Genomic DNA, 7,018 nt, shown 5'->3' with positions numbered 1-7,018 from the left:
GAGGTTATAGTAGAAGACACTTACCTAAGGTGCCATGCAGTGGGACTGAACCCGGAACCATGTGGTTGGTAAGCAAGCTACTTACTTACCACAGCCATATATGTTTATATATATATACATACATACATACATAAATGACAGGCTCCCTTTATAGTTTCCATCTACCAAATCCACTCACAAGGCATTGATCAGGTTGGAGGATATAGTAAAAGACACTTGCTCATGATGCCATGCAGTGGGACTGAACCCAAAACCATATAGTTGCAAAGGAAGATTCTTAACCACAAAACAGTAATAAAAAAATATCATCATGAACAAGAATCATTATTCTTTGATACAGAGTTTCCTCCATTAATTTATTCTGCACTATGTTATATGTATTACCTGTAATTTTTACCTTTAAAAATCTAGCAACCCAATGATTTGTCTGTAGGAAACCAGTACCTAAAGATGGCATTGCGAACACATTGTGATATAAATCAGTTAAAAATAAAATTAATATTCACTCTACTCAGCAGTAATTCCAGAAATTGTATTTATTTTTTTACTTGAGTAAATTCAATTCTATAATAATAGAATATCATTATATTCTTGCATGAAACCATTGATAATGTAGAAGTTGTTTACTTTACTTGAAATAAGGCATTTCATTTATTTTGTCTGTTAATGCATTCCCAAAGTTAGTCAAAAGTTGATCTGTGTCCACATATTCTTTAATTTTGTTTATATTTATGCTTGTTTTTAACTAGTTTGCTTCCATATTTTTTAATTCTTTTACTATCATGCATCACGTTTATTAAAATTGTCTTTTCTTTACTCACCATTTAGTGAACCTTTCTGATTAAGCTTTATTCTTCTTTTAATATCTTTATTTTTTAAAAATTTCTCCATCAAAAGTTCTTTTATTTTCTGTATTGTCTTCAAAGAATGCAGAATTATCCAGAGATATAGTACAATTCATATTTTTCTCACAAACCTTTTGTTAATAGTTTTGTATTTTGGAAAATTCAGAAACAATGTAACATTGTAGTAGTCTTTAAAATTTTCCATTTATTTGAAGAAAAACTGCTGTGAAATGTAACAGCATTGCACATTGATAATGAAAAACATACATTTATAATGTTTAATAATCAGTAAAATATTTTCAGTTCTTCAAAAGTAGTAGAAGAGTATTGAGCAGGCAAAGCATTTACAAATAATTATTCTGCACATTGTCCCCAAAATATGGATAAGACCGTTCATTCATATGTATGCATGTATATATGTATATATGTATGTATGCATGTATGTAGGTATGTATGTATGTATGTATGTATGTATGTATGTATGTATGTATGCATGTAAATATGTATGTATGTATGAATGTATGTATGTATATGTATGTATGTGACTGTGTGTGTATATGTATGTGTATGTGCATGAATGTATGCATGTATGTTTGTATGCACGCATACATGTCTGTCTGTCTATCTGTATGTATGTATGCATGCATATATGTATGTATGAATGTATGTATGTATGTATGTATGTATGTATGTATGTATGTATGGCCTGTGGGTGTGCATATGTATGTGTATGTGCATGAATGTATGCATGTATGCATGCATGCATACATGTCTGTCTGTTTATTTATATGTATGCATGCATGTATGTATGTATGTATGTATGTATGTATGTATGTATGTATGTATGTATGTATGTATGAATGTATGTATGTATGTATGTATGCTCCCTTGCTCTTTCAAAACTGTATCTATAAAAGGTAGGATGTGTGTGTGTGTGCGTGTGTGTGTACATGAATGTAATTTATGCACCTCCACAAATTAGCACACATGTCACTCCAATTTTAGGAGGACATTCGTCACCATCCTAGCTGGGTTTTGCCAACTTATTTTTTCCGGAGGCACCCGCGGAGAGCGGTAAAAATCTATTTTCAACAATAGCTTTTACCAATTTTGAAGGTTGCTAACATGAGTTAAGTCCCTTCTAGCCATAGCCAAGCGAAAGTGTGTGTGTGAGGGAGAGAGAGAAGTTGTGTGTTGATGTATGTGTGTGTGTGTGTGTGAGGGAGAGAATTTCTCAATTTCTCAATGGAATATGTCTTTTCCTTGTGGTCCTGATAATATCTGGCTGGTTCTGTTTTAAATCGATGGCTGTTTTAATTTGTAAGTTTCACCAATACTCTTTTGATCCATTGGTCTCAATACGGTAAAATTTGTCTGTAGGTATATTCTCTTTTGTTATCCTGTTCCAGACAATTTTGATCACCACATTATGTAAATTAGGTGGCTCATGAAGAAGTCATACCCAATGACTGGTGTAGCAGCACCATAGTCAACTGCTACAAAGGTAAAGGTGATGCCTTAGATAGAAAATGTTACAAAGGTATCAAATTGTTGGATCAGGTGATGAAAGTTACAGTGAGGGTCATAGCCCAACCAAATAAGAAGAGAGTTTGTCTAGATGAGATGCTGTTTGGTTTTATGCCAGGTAGTAGCACTACTAATGCTATATTTCTGGTAAGGTAGCTGCAAGAGAAATACATAGCCAAAGACAAACCTCCGTACTTGGCTTCTGCTGACTTGGAGAAAACCTTTGACAGGGTCCCCCGATCCCTTATCTGGTAGTAAATGCAGAAACTAAGGATTGATGAGTGGCTGATGAGAGCTGTACAAGCCATGTACAGGGATACTACCAGTAAGGTGAAAGTTGGAAACGAGTACAGTGAAGAATTGAAGGTACAAGTAGGAGTTCGCATAGGATCAGTCCTCAACACCCTCTTGTTCATCATAGCCCTCCAAGCAATAACAGAGAAATTTAAGACAGGTTGCCCCTGGGAGCTCCTCTATACTGATGATCTTGTTTTTATAGCTGAATCACTACAAGAACTAAAGAAGTTTCATGCATGGAAGAACGGACTAGAATCGAAGGGCAAAAACCAAAGTAATATAAGTAGGATAGGCAGACAAATCACAAATCCCTTCAGGCAGTTGGCCTTGCTTGATCTGTAGAAAAGGGATAGGTAGAAACTCCATAAGATGTGCTCAGTTTAAGCTGTGGACACATAATAGGTGCAGCAATATCAGTGACTGGTTAACAGAGAAAATAACTTTTAAATATAAATACCATGTTGATGATGACTTCACAAAAATTTACAAACTTTCTAGATAACATGAAATAATTCGTTTTCGGAACACTGGATTTTGAAGCATATAAAGCTATAAACAATAGCATATAAATATTGAACTGAAAATCTCTTTTGGATAGAAAAAGTTGAAACCAGCATAGAGACAACAGTAGAATGCCTGTCTTGTCTATTGGAGATTTGAAACCTATGTGCAGTCTTTGACTTTTTCTGTCCAAAAGGGATTTTCAATATGCTATTATTTACAGTTTTCTTTGATACAAGAACCTCGTGTGATATTTGTTTTGCCAAGCAGGATATCAGAGGAGAATTTTATCTAGAGGTACAAAGTTTCTTTCTATTCTGTGAATGCTTATCTTCTTCAAAGGAAATTATCAGACCCAGGTATGATACACCTCCAGCACTCCCTCCCTTGTAAATCCTGCTGCTGAGTTGTGCAGACAATAGAGTGTCACTGTCATTGTGAGAAATGCACTGAATCAATGATTGATTCATTAGTGATGTGTAAGAAATGACACTAGCATTCATCAAATGAAGCACATGTAGCCTGACTCATTCACTACTGATCCAGGATTAACACAGTATGCTCAATTGTGGATCATGCTACAGTTAACATAGATTCACCTGTGATAATATGGATCAGTGATCAGTCAAAGGTTCTGCTTGTAATGCAAAAAAACGTGGCCCCAGTGACAACTCACAAAGCTCAACTACCCAGAATGCACTGAATACATTGCTTGTGTTTACTAGAAGCTGGGATCACCAAGCGTAGATTGGCATATTTCGGTCATATTATGCAGAGAGAATCCCTGGAGAAGGACATCATGCTCGGAATGGTCAGTGGCAAGAGAGGAAGAGGCCGACCAAGAACCCGCTGGCTTGACACCATCACTTTTAAGGCATCTTATTAACTTCAGTTCTTCAGTTTCTTACTTATTTTATTAATCTCAACAGAATGGATATTTTTTATCTTTTAGTTTTTACTTGTCTTAATCATTTGACTGCAGCCATGCTGGGGCACTGCCTTGAAGGGTTTTAGTCAAACAATTCGATCCCAGGACTTTTTTTAAAACCTAATACTTATTTTATCAGTCTCCTTTGCTAAACTTCCAAGTTTATCTCTTTAAGTAACAGGCTGCAACTCAACACATACGTACGCACTGCTATACACAAGCATAGACACAGACTCACACACATGCATACATGCATGCATGCAGGTGCACACACACACACACACACACATACACATACACACGAATATATATGACAGGCTTTCATATAGTTTCCTTCAGCGAATTCCCACTCACAAAGCATTTGTTATCCCGAGGCTACAGTAGAAGAAACTTAAACCTAAGCAAGATGTCATGCAGTGGGATCGAACTTGAAACGGCATGGTTTCAAAGCAAACTTCTTAATTACAAGGCTTTAAATGCAGTCTTATTACATTACACTGAATTCAATGTAGGTCTTGAAATATAAAATGGTTTCCACACCTCAGCAATGGATGAGATAAAATTAGGATAGGATGTCTAATAATATAGTCTGTGAGATGATCAAAGCATATAGAAAAATCTAATAACACAAAGCCTTTTATCTAATGTTACAGCGATTCTGGCAACTCACAGAATTATTTACAAAACTTTTGAGAGAAAAAAATGTTTGTATATATATGTGTATGTGTGGGCAGGATGTCATCACCATCATTTTTCCCCCTCCACTTCTTCATTGTCTTTTAACATTCATCTCCTATTCTGGCATGGATTAGATGGTCTGACAATAACTCACAGTTTGAATAATTGCATTGCACTCTCAAAGTCGACATTGACATGGTTTCTATGGCTGGATGCCCTTCTTAATACCAACCACTTTACAGAGTGTAGGGGTAAATATTTTCGTTATACAGGCACAAGTGATGTTGTGATATAGCTTATACGACTAAGATCCCCTATTGAATGAGTGGAACTACCATAGGGACAGGAAACATTTTATGATATCTGATGAAAGGTTAGAGTAGGCATCGTGCCACATAAAAGAGCACCCACTTCACTCTGTAAGGTGGTTGGCATTAGGAAGGGCTTCCAGTCATAGAAACCATGCCAAAACAGACAGTGTAGCTTGGTGTGACTCTGCCAGCCTCACCTGCTCCTGTCAGCTCTTAAAACCCATGCCAGGAAAATGGAAGTTAAATGATGGTGATGATAATGATACATACATACATACATACATACATGCATACATATATATATATAATCAAAATCAGAACCAAAATAAAAGTCGATCAACATCAATGGAAATTGCAGCTGTGATACCAGTGCCGGTGGCACGTAAGCGAACCATCCGATCGTGGCTGTTGCCAGCGCTGCCCCGACTGGCCTCCGTGCTGGTGGCACGTAAAAAGCACCATCCGACCATGGCCGTTTGCCAGCCCCGTCTGGCACGTAAAAAGCACCATCCGACCGTGGCTGTTTGCCAGCCTCGTCTGGCACCTGTGCAGGTGGTACGTAAAAAGTACCCACTACACTCACGGAGTGGTTGGCGTTAGGAAGGGCATCCAGCCATAGAAACATTGCCAGATCAGACTGGGCCTGGTGCAGCCTTCTGGCTTCCCAGACCCCAGTTGAACCGTCCAACCCATGCTGGCATGGAAAGCGGATGCAAAATGATGATGATGATGATATATAAATGTGTGTGTGTGTATCTGACGAATGGGAATGTGAAACTCTGAGTAAGAGTTTTATATATATATACATATCCACACAAACAAACACTATGCTTTTCCTCACAGTTTCTGTCAACTATGTATCTTTCACAAGTCATTGGTCAAACCCCAGAAGAAATACAGTTGAAAACACATCTGATTTGCTGCACAGCGAAATTTCGGTCAGGAATCAAATACTTATAAGGCAAACTTCTTTACTATGCAGTTTTGCTTCTAGCCATGGGGCTTTCTTAGATGGAAATATTCTAAAATTAAGATAAAGTGAAACCATAATTTTTGGAAACAGTTTTATCGTCTATAACATAAAAGAAAAAATCAAAATTGAAACAAAAATTATTGTGGTTATCTCTCATTTATTTTCTATGCGGTTCAGAAGCTGTCTTCACGATGAAGAGGAATGGCTGTAAATAGAGTGAAATCTGCTGTCTATATCTAAGCTGCCAGTCAAATTTGTCTGGCCTGTCACTAAAATTTTATTGGTCTGTAATAAATGTGTGTTGTTATGGCATGTTTTTAACAAGCAAAAGTAAGGTTTCTTATGAAAATTTGCCTTTCCAAAACAAAAAGAAAGAAAGAAAGAAAGAAAAAGAAAAGAAATCCACTGCAAAAAAAAAAAGTAAATAACAAACAAACTACGTTTGGTTAAATATGAAATTATGGTTTGATTGGATAAACAAAATTAGAATCATTTGAGAAATGCAAACATTATACTAATGATGTATTTGGAGGGGCAAGTTTGGAGATTGTACGAGGAAGATGTAAATAAATGGAAAGAATAAGGGATAATAGGTTTTAGCGAAGAGAAATAAAAAAAAAAGTAAGAAAATCAAGAAATAGAGAAAAGGAGAAGTGTCACAAATACGAAGAAAGATGTGAGTAGTAAGTGTAAGTTAATGGCTTAAATTAGATAATTATTTCTTTACAACCATGACTGCCGATATGTTATCATCATCCTCATCCTCATCATCATCATCATCATCATTCTCATCATTATTGCTATCATCATTATCATCGTCATCATCATCACCATTGTCACTACCATCATCATCATCATCATCGTCATCGTCTTTATTGCTATCATCCTCATCATCATCGTCACCATTTTCATTACCATCATCAGCATCATCATCATTATCATCATCATCATCATCATC

General features: G+C 36.3%; 1 protein-coding gene across 2 annotated transcripts in view; it reads left to right on the top strand.

The window, feature by feature from the left end:
- The window catches only part of LOC115219539 (protocadherin-18-like), a 254,770-nt gene that overhangs the window by 132,557 nt on the left and 115,195 nt on the right, over window positions 1-7,018 (top strand). The gene's annotated exons all lie outside the window — the stretch shown is intronic.

Source organism: Octopus sinensis, linkage group LG14 (genome assembly GCF_006345805.1).
Source record: "Octopus sinensis linkage group LG14, ASM634580v1, whole genome shotgun sequence".
Lineage (NCBI taxonomy): Eukaryota > Metazoa > Mollusca > Cephalopoda > Octopoda > Octopodidae > Octopus > Octopus sinensis.
Note: the sequence above shows the minus strand (reverse complement) of the source record. Positions and strands in the feature narration are given on the sequence as shown.